The sequence below is a fragment of the Macrobrachium rosenbergii genome, chromosome 59 (assembly GCF_040412425.1).
Source record: "Macrobrachium rosenbergii isolate ZJJX-2024 chromosome 59, ASM4041242v1, whole genome shotgun sequence".
Classification (NCBI taxonomy): domain Eukaryota; kingdom Metazoa; phylum Arthropoda; class Malacostraca; order Decapoda; family Palaemonidae; genus Macrobrachium; species Macrobrachium rosenbergii.
Genome location: NC_089799.1, coordinates 37,338,719 through 37,353,297, shown reverse-complemented (window position 1 = coordinate 37,353,297; position 14,579 = coordinate 37,338,719). Strand labels below are relative to the sequence as shown.

General features: G+C 35.8%; 2 long non-coding RNA genes across 2 annotated transcripts; one reads left to right on the top strand and one right to left on the bottom strand.

The window, feature by feature from the left end:
• Nucleotides 1–948: 948 nt before the first annotated feature.
• On the bottom strand, nucleotides 949–4,575 carry LOC136837353 (uncharacterized). Its single transcript, XR_010852664.1, has 3 exons — nucleotides 4,454–4,575; nucleotides 3,399–3,484; nucleotides 949–1,233 (listed from the first exon to the last, which is right to left on the bottom strand). It is a non-coding gene; the product is annotated as an uncharacterized lncRNA (long non-coding RNA).
• Nucleotides 4,576–10,360: 5,785 nt separating this feature from the next.
• LOC136837753 (uncharacterized) lies at nucleotides 10,361–14,206 on the top strand. Its single transcript, XR_010852756.1, has 3 exons — nucleotides 10,361–10,511; nucleotides 11,483–11,563; nucleotides 13,843–14,206. It is a non-coding gene; the product is annotated as an uncharacterized lncRNA (long non-coding RNA).
• The last annotated feature ends 373 nt before the right edge of the window (nucleotides 14,207–14,579 follow it).

Below are 14,579 nucleotides of genomic sequence, written 5' to 3'. Positions count from 1 at the left end.
GATGTAAAGCCAGAATTAGGTGACTAACCTTACAAATCCGAGGTTTGCGGATCGTAGCCAGGATAAAAGACCGATTTTAAGTTTTTGTCCTGGCCCTGTCAATTCTAAAGCGAACCCAATTTACTCGCAATTCTAAAACACTGCATTGCAAAGATTGGCAAAACTAAGGACAAGAAGCTCAATCCCCCTCCTCACGAAATCCTCTAAGCAATGTTAACATTCAAAAACTTTGGAGCCAGAGACAAGGCCACCAACTAATTAAAGCATTATGCAGACACCATGCTTTTCTATCGCCTCACTTGCCAGATACATGAAAGTCCAACGCTAAAGCCTGTGTTGCAGTAACCATCGACAGTCACAGTAACTTCAGCAATTTATAGGCATAAGCAATAACCGCTCTCGGGACAAATTACAATACCACTACTGAAAATTTGCTGCCTGCTTAACTTTTTTTACAAACCAATTATAACCTTTACATAGCAATTTGGACTCGCTTCAACCCTGTAAGATCCTTAAAATATTTTCTTGACGGTATCTCATGTCAAAGTGAATTTTCACTTCCAACTATTATCGCTCAAGTCACCTTTATAAGTATTCTCAGCCGAATGCTATCTCCAGATCATAAGGAATGATCTTAATAAAGATTGCTTACTCCTGTCACCTTGTGGGGTCAAAATACAATATCACTTTGCTGAATAAGTTAACCTGCATAGACTATGTTAAGTATAACACCAAAATTCGAGATTAATAAACTAAAATCTCAATTAAAAATAATTTACTTCATTTCTCATAATTTCCCCATCTTACTTCTGTTAACCAACCACTCAGTAACTACCACTCCTTTGATTTCATTGGACATTCTTTGTCTTTCAAGGTGTATTACAAAGTCTACCCCATCACATGACATTCAGGTGTCAAAGAAATGGACAAAGGTTTACAGACATTTATATATTATGCTAGTCTTCATACACATACTATTACATATCCAGAGTAGTCAGATTATCAAACAAATTGAATAGCAGGTAGAGCTTCATATGCAAGTTCTAGTTGTCTAGGTAACCGAATTTAGAGCACTTCGAATCCTCACAGGTTACGCACAGCGTCTACAAGTTTAGTTCTAGTTGTCTGGGTAACCGAATTCAGAGCGCTTCGAATCCTCACAGGATATTCTTAACGAAAAGAGTTTCTTTCCATTAGTGTCGATGTTATGTCTGCTGCAGATACACCAAGAGCCTGTGCATAAGAAAAGTAGTTCGTTTGGTTTTAGAATATACTAAAAGTTTCCATGACATGACATACCCTCTTGAAAGTGAGAATGGCCTCTTCAATTAGTCCCAGAAGCTATTCTAAGATTATTATATAATACTATATTGTATGAATAAACTTACCCATTAACAATCCCATATATTACCACCACTGTTCCTTCAAACTCCCAAAAAAGATAACAGGATAGAGTGCCATCCTTTTAAGATACTTAATATGGCACCATATGGCACCAATCTTAGTGAAACAACCGCATCTAACTTATTTGCTACTTAACTATGAAAGGTGTCAGGCAATGCAAACACTGTCTGGCAACTTTCACATTAACAATCCCATATATTACCACCACTGTTCCTTCAAACTCCCAAAAAAGATAACAGGATAGAGTGCCATCCTTTTAAGATACACTTAATATGGCACCATATGGCACCAATCTTAGTGAAACAACCGCATCTAACTTATCTGCTACTTAACTATGAAAGGTGTCATGCAATGCAAACACTGTCTGGCAACTTTCGTCCTTTAGTATCTAGTCATGATGGAAACTAGACAACCCCATGGGGCGAAAAATTAAGTTGGGGAATTCAGAATAAGAAAGTGGTTCCCGAAGCAAGCTTCAGTGCTGGAGGAAAGGTGGATGAAGGTAGGGGTCAATGAAAATATGCAATGCAATCTGAACTATTTCCTAACATGAAAGTATCGCTTGAAGAGTTAAGGGGGGGGGCGGTTGTGGAGCGAGTTGACGGAACGACGTTAACAAGACGGCCCAAATTTGAATTAAAATCTCCGCTATTAACCAGCCTATTAGAATACCTAACAAATCCACGACATCAGTGTCAAAAAAGTTCTTCAACATCCCAAGACCTAGGCCTCTTAGAAAATCGCTAAAATCGACCTATTACCTGTCTAGTTCCTATTTACTAGGGGAATGACATTCTAAGTTATAAAAGTATGTCAGACAGTTACCCTACCTATTCTCAGCTGCACTAATACAAACTTTACATTATAGCCAAACAAAGGGCTCAAGTACTGTAATACCTCTAATACCCTCTGCTATTAACTTTAACTGTCAAATGTCTCCCTAGGTCTGACTATTGCGTTTTTTTAACGCAGTCTAATCCCAGCATCCTTAAGAGATAGACAGCGTTTATTACCCTTATACTACCCCTGCATCTATATAAAATTAGCACGTTCTTTACCCTATTCTAGCTTATCCTCTATTTCAAGTTCCATATCTAACTTCCCATCAAGTTCTAGCTACACGAAAACTATCAACCTTGCAGTTCTAACCAAGTTAGAAACTAGTTGGTTTGAAATTAAGAGGTTAGCATGGTGACAAAGTCACCATGCTTGTTTTTGAACGAACTTCCTGTTGTGCATGGTGACTTAATCACCATGCACAACATGCAAGTCCACCTTTGCCTGGCAAGTGGCGCCGCCACCCCGGCAAAGGTGGACTTGGGAAGTGGGCAAAGAAAAACACGCAAAACTCATTCCACACGCAAAACTCATTCCACACGCAAAACTCATTCCACACGCAAAACTCATTCCACACGCAAAACTCATTCCACACGCAAAACTCATTCTTTCCAAGTTTGAATAATTAATCAAGAGCTTTAAAAACTTTACTGTTCAAAAACTTCAAAATTCCAAACTAGAGAAACTTTACAATTCTAAAAACAATAGCTGAAATTACAAGACCAAACTACATAAGGCAAATCGTTTAATTTAAAAAAAGTTAAATCCACGAACCTAAAAAAAAAAAAAAAAAATACTAGGTTTGCTCAAACTTCCACACACAAAAACTTTCACTCCACACACAAACTTTTTATGTTAAAATACTGTAAAATAAAAAATAATTTAAATACTTGAAAAAAGTTCTGAAGCTGAAACATCCTAAAGTTTCTTGAAAAGTTCAAAGCCGGTAAAGTTAAATTTTAACCTTAAAAATTTTAAAGATATTAACAGACTTAAAGCTTTAAGATTTCTCAAAACTAGGGTTTTTTAAAACAATACCTAAACTTAAAATGAAAACTTAAGAGTTTTGATTCTGAAAAAACTCAAAAAAAATGTTCGGGGGTTTGCTAAAGTCACTGACTAAATGAAAAAAAGAACACCAAGAAATGCTTACTCACCCATTAATCCTGTTTAGTCATAAGGTATCGGGACATCCAAGACAAATAACTCACTGTGGCACGCTTATTTAACGACACACCCTGACCTGAAAGAAAAAAAAATATATATATATTAAAGCCAAAAAATGTCCTAGCAATTGGAAATAACCAAAGGCAGACTACTGGTTACAATCAGCTGGGCCATCTGTCAAGTTTTAAAATACTAAGACAAGGAGCAGCAAGCAAGGCTTTATAAATACTGATAAGCGTTATTACTAGTTTATTGCCACTTAAACCTAAAGTAGTTAAAAAGTTTAAAACTTAAAATACCCCATATTAGGAAGGCTATGGTAGTCGAGTTAAGCCCCTCTAATCCTCAAGAAGCTTGAAACCCTATTGGATCCTAAGACTTACTATAGCAGCATAAATTCAAAATTAAAACATCCGTAGCACTGCACAAGATTGCTAGTATAAAACCAAAGTGCATAGAATTACCACTCAAAGCAATCTAATTCAGCTTAGTTACTAAGTCATATATGTTGAAAGGCAATCTACAACAACACCGAACAAACATTTTGAACAATTACAGGAATTTACAACAAAATAACGAAAATATCAATATTTGAAGATACAAAACCCTTAAACTGAAAACTGAAAACTTTCATACAACTATGTCATAGCTCAAGTACCACAATCTAAATATTTTGAGAAAAAGCAATAACCGACAACAGAATCCACTCGCCAACCTAACAAACCTTTAAGCACGCCTAAAATCTTTCAATGTCTATTCACAATACGACATATTTAAGAAACTAAAGCTTCTTTAGACCTTAAACGAATACTGTAAACAGAAGACATGCAAGTGAAGCATATAAGTGAAGCATATAGGCGATTTGAACCTACAACAAATTGTAGATCAGCCTAGAGAGCAATAGTACACTGCGCACCAAGACTATACAACAAAATACAGCCTAAAGTGGAGACACAAGAAGAAAGCAAACTTAAAAAAGAACTACTCCCCTATTCTGCAGGAGCTACGATGCTGACAAGAAAACAAAATATAAGAATCGCCTTACTTTGAAAACGTACAAAGGCCCGTCAAAGAGGGAATCATCTCTATGGAAAACTGTACACAAAACCAAACAAAGTGAAACAAAGTGAAACCAATGATCAACCAGTACAGCGCGGTCGCGATCCCAAACGCAAATGAACGATCAAGTCGACCTAGTATCAACGAAAACTTTCCTACCAAGCCGGGAACTCTACAACACTGAAACAAGCTGTTCTTGGGGATAACAGCCAACGACCGCTGCAACTGCTTGTTTGTGGGACGCCGCTTTATCGCCCTTTCGCCACCGAAGAAGTTTAAGGCGATGATCAGGAAATCGACAGAAATTATTATTATTATTATTATTATTATTATTATTATTATTATTATTATACTGAGAGTTCCGGGCAAACTTCTTTTTAGTGAGCTACCCAATTATGTATCAGTAGTTAACCCATCTGAAAAAAATTATTATTATTATTATTATGGAGATTTGCCATTTACTCTTCCTTTTTAGCAAACTACCTGCCATTATGTATCGGTGTTTGGTCTTCATCTGGAATTATTATTATTATTATTATTATTATTATTATTATTATTATTATTATTATTATAGTTGTTGTGCTGTTTTCAGCAGTGCTTGAGCATAAGAGTTCATGAATATTACTTTTTACTAGCGCACTTAATTTAGTATACTGTATTGTGTTCATCTTATCGTTCATCATATATGGCTCGGAGCTGAAACAAAGGATATTATTATATTATTCAGTTAATGCAACATGGCGTCACGACGACATGGTCGTAGACAAAAATAGTATAGGACACTTTTGTTAAGGTGATTCAACGGTGAGCTTACTAACTCGCACCAATGAATGCAAGGTAATTTTTATAATTAAATCTATTATTACTAATAGTTAAAGGTGCGTAGGTTCGTAATTTACCACGGTCGGTAAAAGGTCACCTTCAGTGATTTGCCATATGGATCCAAGACTTGCAGTGATGAATATATCCAAAAATTTTGGGGAAATTGAGAAGGTAGGGGGACAAAGTGGCACTTATATCTGTCGTAAGTGATAATTAACGGCTAATTCGAAGAGTGGTCAATGAATTTACTGAAACCAGATCATGATGTTCAATCATCGCCTGATATTCGAATCCTGTTTCGATATTATTAGGTGGAGCTATGAAAACTATTATCATGAGGATTATATATATATATATATATATATATATATATATATATATATATATATATATATATATATATATATATATATATATATATATAGAGAGAGAGAGAGAGAGAGAGAGAGAGAGAGAGAGAGAGAGAGAAATATTAAGCCACCAATATACTTTAATATCCAGTTCACTACACCTCGGGAATACACTTACATCCAAGAGGAATTATGATTAATAAATGTTCCGTCACCAGTTCTCAAGAGAGGTATAAGGTGACATCGACTCTGCTGTACATGCCTGTCGAATTCAGGTTTTGTACTTAGAATCGATATCAACCCATCTTCACCATGATAGCCGATTGGTAAATTTGTAACGCGTGGCTAATTATGAATTTGTTTTATACACCGAGGGTTTTTCTTATATTCACAAACATTAGGCCGCAAATATCATACAATATCCAGTTCACTACATTAGGTGGAGCTCTTAAAAACATGATCATATATACAGTATATATATATATATATATATATATATATATATATATATATATATATATATATATATATATATATATATATATATGCTCACACAAATATAAGCCACAAAATATATATATATATATACTGTATATATATATATATATATATATATATATATATATATATATATATATATATATATATATATATGCTCACACAAATATAAGCCACAAATATCGTTTATTGCCTAATTCACTATAGGCCTACCTCACGAATAGCTTACAACCAATAACTGGTAAGTAAGTGATACGTTACCAGTGGTATTCGAAACGCTGCTTTATTTAGAAACAATGTTGTACTTTTGACCATGGGTGATGTACAGTGACTTTTGACCATTGGCCCATCAAGAAAGGTGCAAGTTGATATCAACTCTGCTGTATAGGCATAATTCTCTTATTTTTGATGGACATTAATAAGAGCATTCTCAACGATTCTTCGATACGAAAGCAGAAGGGTAGTCAGGTTCGATGTTCCATGAGATATGTTCTTAATGCCTCTACGTACGGGAGTTTTACTTTGCTGGTATATCCTTTATTTTGTTATGCCCACTGGTTTGAAGAGAGATCCATCTTACTGGCTTGGTTGATGGCTTTTCCGCCGACATAGTGAGGCAGCTGGTCGAGTTGTTTACAGATGAAATCGACTCCTTTGTCTATGTAACGGTCAGAACAGGTTCCTGGTCCTCCGAGAAAAAAATTACACTGATGCCTCAGTCTTCATTGAAATTGCAATGTCATGATAGTTAGGAAATTAATGCAGGAAATAGAGAACGTTGGTCTTCTATAGGCGTTGAAACTGTACTTGAATGATTCCCTATTTATACATCTAAGAAGGCTAGTTCCTGTCCTTTTCTCATTCTGTTTTGAACGTAATGCTAGAAGTGAATTCAATTTTCTGCCAATAGATACCAAAATCTTCTCAACTATTATTCCAGAACGTGAAAATGTCATTCAACGTGTCGCACCAAACCACTTTGGGATTGAGTCATTAAAGTACATGCAGACATTGGCTTAAAGAGGAATAGCAGGCTGCCTATCCCACATTCAAATCTTTGTAAACCTTTCAGTTAAAAAAAAGGGAGTGTTATTGGTTACACTGAGCTTGATTGATTTAACTTTTTTTTTCACTGCCCAGAGGAACTAGGTCTTTGTAAGGAGTTGATTTTTTCCCTTATGAAATTCAGGATGTCTTTTACAGGAACATTTGTGAATAATGATTCCGGGTCCTGGCTTATGAGCGTTATGTCGTTCACTGCAATATCTAATTTATAGAATTTCTGAATCGAGTCCTCTGCGTGTTTTATAAACTAGCTACGAAATGTGTCAGCAAACCTGCTAAGTTTTTGATGGAGTAAAAATGAACGAGACTTAATTTCACAAAACTGGGAGTCAGAGAATGCCTTTCTTATGGGTTATGGCGAGTCCGTAGAAATATGGTAAAGAGTGGTTGACGAATCCAGGTAAAAAAGTCACAGGTAAAAAAGTCAAAGAAAAAAGTCATGCTTAGGGCGCCGATGCTGACCCAGTAGGACTCCCCCTAACTACTGAACTAATAATCACGACGATATAAACTATGGCCGGAGATCGTTAAGGATATGGAATCGATAGTCACAAAATTTATACTTGTAAGGCAACTATCCATAGAATATCAACCTCTGAATTACCGTATAACTACTGAATGTTCATTTTAAGATTAACTTTTCGCTTCTGCTTGAAACTGATTATTTTAATATTTCATTGTATATATGAAGAAGTATGTTTGGACACATGCGAAAGCTCGTTATTATTACATTTGCATATGTATATGCAGCCATGGATTTCGTAATCACCATAAATTCTTTAATATTTTACTATTGCATACCACTACAGCCTTCTGAATGAACATACTCGACGAAAGCCGAGGAAGAAATACCAATGAGGTTTATGCCCTGGGGAGGTGAAAGCCAACAGCTGGTGGATCTGTGCCCAAGGAGATGACTACCAATGTGGATTATGACCACGCCCAGATCGGTTTTCCTTATCCAGAACCTTGAAAAAAGACTGAATGTAGAGGTGAGAAACCAGCATTGCAAGAACTGATGGACAACACCAGAATAAAATGCAAAAGCAACACATGTCGGGATCTAACAATAACAAAGGCTGTATATATAACAACCAAGCCGACGCTGAACGTCCAGATGGATGGAGTTAGAGCAAGGCCTCCCCACCAACTGCCTGAGGGGAAGAACACAAGGTCAAGGTCACTCCATAACAATCCCCAGCCAAATACTTCAGAAGAAATCAATAAATTTATTAGACCCATAAGAACAAGAAACAATGTAAAACTAATGTAATAATGTAGTTTCACAATGGAATTGCATTATGTAAATATTATGTACATAATTAACCACCCCCTAAGTAACTAGGCATTGTAAATATAAATAATAACCCCAAATCCCTCCCAAGTCACATTCCCATCATACGCATACACACAAATATACTGTATATGACACATTTTCCTACCTTTGTAATCTGCAATATGTTTAGATACTAAAGGTCCTTCTGTAAATTCACTTCTACAAACTTTTTTATGTCCTTCTGTGTTCCCTTATACGAAATTTTTAATGTTTTACCCTTCACTTGGTTATACTGAACTGAACTACACAGAAATTGCATGACTTCCTGTTCGCCACCTTTTGTTTGCTGCCGTATCTGTGATAAACAGCAATTTGTCTTTTCCAACTGGGCTGTGGTAGTAACATCAGTTGTTACTGAAGCAATGATAGTTATCCCACGTGCAAACTACCGTTGCAACAGTTCGAACAAGTTCCTCATTGGATGGGTCGATATCGTGCTCGGCTAGCGCTCTGCTGGGCTCGCGTTCGGCTCTTCGACCGGCCAGTGAAGAATTAGGGGAATTTATTTCTGGTGATAGAAACTCATTTCTCGGTGTAATGTGGTTCGGATTCCACAATAAGCTGTAGGTCCCGTTGCTAGGTAATCAATTGGTTCTTAGCCACGTGAAATAAGACTAATCCTTCCGGCTAGCCCTAGGAGAGCTGTTAATCAGCTCAGTGGTCTGGTTAAACTAAGGTGTACTTCACAGTTCGGACATAAACAATGAACCAACAATAGCTTCAGCTTGGGAAACAGCATATTGCTGTAATTCAAAACTCACTCTTATTATATAAAAGGTGGCGATACGAATTTACTGGTTTTTATTTCAGTTCAATACAAGATGAGGAAGTGATGATAACTGCTCAAGTTGAAAAAAAAAAAAAACAAAGCCTGTGCTTGTTTCCAGAGCCTGTACGTGAATTTTTATTTTAAGTGAAACGAATTATAGCTGTGATGGTTCATAGTAATTTTAATTTTAATTTTATACAGTTTCGTTATACTTTCTCGCTTTTTTCATTACACACATTATTATATATACATATATATATGTATATATACTGTATACACACGCATTATATATATATATATATATATATATATATATATATATATATATATATATATATATATATATATATATATATATATATATATATACTGTTGAATCACCTTGACAAAAGTGTCCTATACTATTTTTGTCTGACCATGCCATTGTGACGCCATGATACATTAACTAATAATAATGATAATAACACCCTTTGTTTCAGCTCCGAGCCATATACGATGAAATATAAGATGAACACAATACAGTATGCTAAATTAAGTGCGCTAGTAAAAAGTAATTTTGATGAACTCTTATGCCCAAGCACTGCTGAAAACAACAGCAACAACTATAATAATAATAATAATAATAACAATAATAATAATTCCAGATGAAGACCAAACACCGATACACAATTCAGGTAGTTTGCTAAAAAGGAAGAGTAAATGACAAATCTCCATAATAATAATAATAATAATAATAATAATAATAATAATAATAATAATAATAATAATAATAATAATAATTTTTTTTCAGATGGGCTAACTACTGATACATAATTGGGGTAGTTCGCTAAAAAGAAGTGTGCCGGAACTCTCAATAATAATAATAATAATAATAATAATAATAATAATAATAATAATAATTTCTGTCGATTTTCTGATCATCGCCTTAAACTTCTTCGGTGGCGAAAGAGCGATAAAGAGGCGTCCCGCAAATAGGCAGTTGCAGCGTTCGTTGGCTGTTAACCTCAAGAACAGCTTGTTTCAGTGTTGTAGAGTCCCCGGCTTGGTAGGACAGGTTTCGTTGATACTAACTCGACTTTCTCGTTCATTTGCGTTCAGGAGCACGGGCGTGCTTTACTGGACGATCACTGGTTTCACTTTGGTGTTGTGTACAGTCTTCTACAGGAATGATTCCCTCTTTGACGGGCCTTTGTATATTTTTGAAGTAAGGAACTTCTTATATTTTATAATTGTTTTTGTGCTTTCTCGTTAGTATCGTAGCTCCTGCAGAATAGGAGAGTAGTTTTTTAAGTTTGGTTTCTTGCATCATCTCCACTTTAGGCGGTGTTTCGTTGCATAGTCCTGGTTCGCAGTGTACAATTGCTCTCTAGCCTGACTTAGTTTGTTCTAGGTTTAAATAGCCTATGTTTCATTTGCATGTCTCGTGTTTTCAATATCATTTGAGGTATAATGAAGCTTTAGCAATTTTAGGTATGTCGTATTGTGAATAGACTTTGCTAGACTTTGGGCGTGTAGGCGTGCTTCAATCTTTGTTGGGTTGGCGCGTGGATACTGTTGTCTGTCTTGCGTTTTTCTCAAATATTTATAATGTGGGACGAGCTATGACATAGTTGTATGTTTTCCATTTGCGGGTTTTTGTATCTTCAAATATTGGTATTTAAGATTTTGTTGTAAATTCCAACAATAACGGTTCAAAATGTTTAGTATGTTAGGTATTGTTGTAGAGTGCCCTTTAACATGGTATTTAAGGTTTAGTTTCGAATCCTATTTATTACTAAGCTGAACTAGATTGCTTTGAGTGGTAATTCTATGCACTTTGGTTTTATACTAGCAATCTTATGCAGTGCTGTGGATGTCTTCATTTTAGCTTTATGCTGCAATAGAGGAGGTCTTACGATTCAATAGGGTTTAAATTTTCTTGAGGATTAGAGAGGCTTAACTAGACTATCATGGCATTCCTAATATGGGGTATATTAAGTTGATTTAAATTTTACTGTAGGCTTAAATGGCAAACTAGTAATAACGCTTATCAGTATTTATAAAGCCTTTCTTGCTGCTCCTTGTCTTAGTATTTTAAAACTTATTAGATGGCCCAGCTGATTGTAACCAGTAGTCTGCCTTTGGTTCTTTCCAATTGCTAGAACATCTTTGGCTATAATATATATTTTCTTTCAGGTCAGGGGGTGTCGTTAAATAAGCGTGCCACAGTGAGTTCTCTTGGATGTACCGATGCCTTATGACTAAACAGGATAATGGGTGAGTAAGCTTTTTCTTGAGTGACTTTAGCAACCCCCCCTAACCCCGGAACATTTTTAACTTGATAATTTGTTGAGTGACTTGAGCTATCCCCCATAACATTTTTTAGCTGTTTTTTTCAGAATAAAAAAATCAAAACTTTTAAGTTTTTATTTTGAAGTTTAGGCTTTATTTTAAAGTATTTGGTTTATTTTTTTCATATTCAAAACCTTAGGTTTGAATTCTTAAAGCTTTGTCTATTTTTTTCTTTAAAATTGCAAAGGTTAAAATTTAACTTTACCGGCTTTGAACATTTCAAAAAGTTTTAGGATTAGTTTCAGCTTCAGAACTTTTTTCAAAGTATTTGAAGTTTGTGTGTGGAAGTTTGTGTGTGGAAGTTTGTGTGTGGAAGTTTGTGTGTGGAAGTTTGTGTGTGGAAGTTTGTGTGTGGAAGTTTGTGTAGTAAACCTAGTAATTTTTTTTTTAGGTTCGTCGATTTAAACTTTTTTAAATTTAACATTTGCCTTATGTGGTTTGATCTCGTGATTTCAGCTAGTTATGTTTTTCAGAACTGTAAAGTTTCTCTAGTTTGGAATTTTCAAGTGTTTGAATAGTAACAATTTTTAAAGCTCTTGAGTAATTATTCAAGCTTGAAAAGTTGTGTAGTAAACCTAGTAATTTTTTTTTTAGGTTCGTGGATTTAAACTTTTTTAAATTTAACATTTGCCTTATGTGGTTTGATCTCGTGATTTCAGCTAGTTATGTTTTTCAGAACTGTAAAGTTTCTCTAGTTTGGAATTTTCAAGTTTTTGAATAGTAACAATTTTTAAAGCTCTTGAGTAATTATTCAAGCTCGAAAAGTTCTGAGTTTTGCGTGAGAGTTGAGTTTTGCGTGAGAGTTGAGTTTTGCGTGAGAGTTGAGTTTTGCGTGAGAGTTGAGTTTTGCGTGAGAGTTGAGTTTTGCGTGAGAGTTGAGTTTTGCGTGAGAGTTGAGTTTTGCGTGAGAGTTGAGTTTCTCTTAGCCCACTTCCCAAGTCCACCTTTGCCGGGGTGGCGGTGCCATCTGCCAGGCAAAGGTGGACTTAGATGTTGTGCATGGTGACTTAGTCACCATGCACAACAGGAAGTTCGTTTAAAAACAAGCATGGTGACTTTGTCACCATGCTCGACTCTAATTTCAAACCAACCAACTTTTAACTTAGGTTAGAACTGCAAGGTTGATTAGTTTGTGTAGCTAGAACTTAATGGGAAGTTAGATATGGAACTTGAAATATAGGATAGGCTGGAATAGGGTTAAGAACGTGTTAATTTTATATAGATGCAGGGGGTACAATAAGGGTAATAAAAGCTCTCTTAAGGATGCTGGGAATAGACTGGTGTAAAAAAACTCAGTCAGACCTAGGGAGACATTTGACAGGGAGCTATTAATAGCAAGAGGGTATTACAGTACTTGAGCCCTTTGTTTGGTCATGAGATTTAAGTTTGAATTAGTGCAGCTGAGAATAAGGTAGGGTACTGTCTTGACATACTTTTATAACTTCCCCTAGTACAGTAAATAGGAACTAGACAGGTCATAGGTGGAGCTGAACGATTGTCAGAGACCTAGGTCTTTGGATGTTAGTTTTTTTGACACTGATGTCGTGGACTTGTCAGGTATTCTAATAGGCTGGTTAACTGGAAATTGTAACTCAAATTTGCGCAGTCTTGTTAACGTCGTTCAGTCAACACACTCCCCTTACTCTTCAAGCAAAGCTTTCATGTTAGTAAATAGTTCAGATTGCATTGCATCTTTTCATTGACCCCTACCTTCATCGACTTTTCCTCCGGCACCCAAGCTTGCTTCGGGAACCCCTTTCTTATTCTGAATTCCCCAACTTAATTTTTCGCCTCGTGGGGTTGTGCTGTTTCCATTCCCTTGAGACTGGATACTAAAGGACGTTAGTTGCCAGACAGTGTGTGCATTGCATGGCACCTTTCATACTTAATGTAGCACTAAAGTTAGATGCGGTTGTTTCAGTCTAAGATTGGGCCTTTTCTTTTTGGGAGTTTGAAGGAACAGTGGTGGTAATATATGGGATTGTTAATGTGAAAGTTGATGGCAGTTTGAATTAACTTCAACTGCCAATACATGGTATTGTTAATGGGTAAGTTCCCTCATACGATATAGTATTAATTATAATAACTTTAGAATAGCTGCTGGGACTAACTGAACAGGCCATTTTCACTTTTAAGGGGGGTTAGGTTATGTCATAGAAACTTTTATATTCTGAAATCAAGCAAACTACTTTTCTTATGCACAGGCTCTTGGTGTAGCTGCAGCAGACCATAACATCGACACTAATACTAATGGAAAGCAATGCTTTTTGTTAAGACTGAATATCCTGTGAGGATTCGAAGCGCTCTGAATTCGGTTACCCAGTAGACGCTATGCATGTCCTGTGACGGTTCGAAGCGCACTAAATTCGGTTACCCTGACAAGAACTCTACTTGTATACGCTGTGCATATCCTGTGAGGATTCGAAGTGCTCTAAATTCGGCTACCTAGACAACTAGAACATGTAGATGCTGTGCTCTACCTTCTATTAAATTTTTTAATAATCTGACTACTTTAGATATGTAATAGTATTTGTGTATGAAGAATAACAATACAGTATGTCTGTAAACCTTTGTCCATTTCTTTAACACCTAAATGTCATGTGATGGCGTAGACTTTGTGAAATTCGTAGTTACTGATTGATTGGTTAACAGAAGTAAGATGGGGCAATTGATATGAGAAATGAAGTAACAAATTTTCAATTGAGATTCTAGTTTCACCTCTAATTTTGGCGTTTACTTGAAAGTCTATTCAAATTTAACTTCCTATTCAGCAAAGTGATATTTTTTTTTACCCCTCTGATGACAGGAATAGTCAATGTTTATTAAGATCATTCCTTATGATCTGGAGATCTCATTCGGCTGAGAACACTTGTAAAGGTGACTTTAGCGATAATAGTTGGGAGTGAAAATTCACTGACATGAGATAACGCCAAGAAAATGT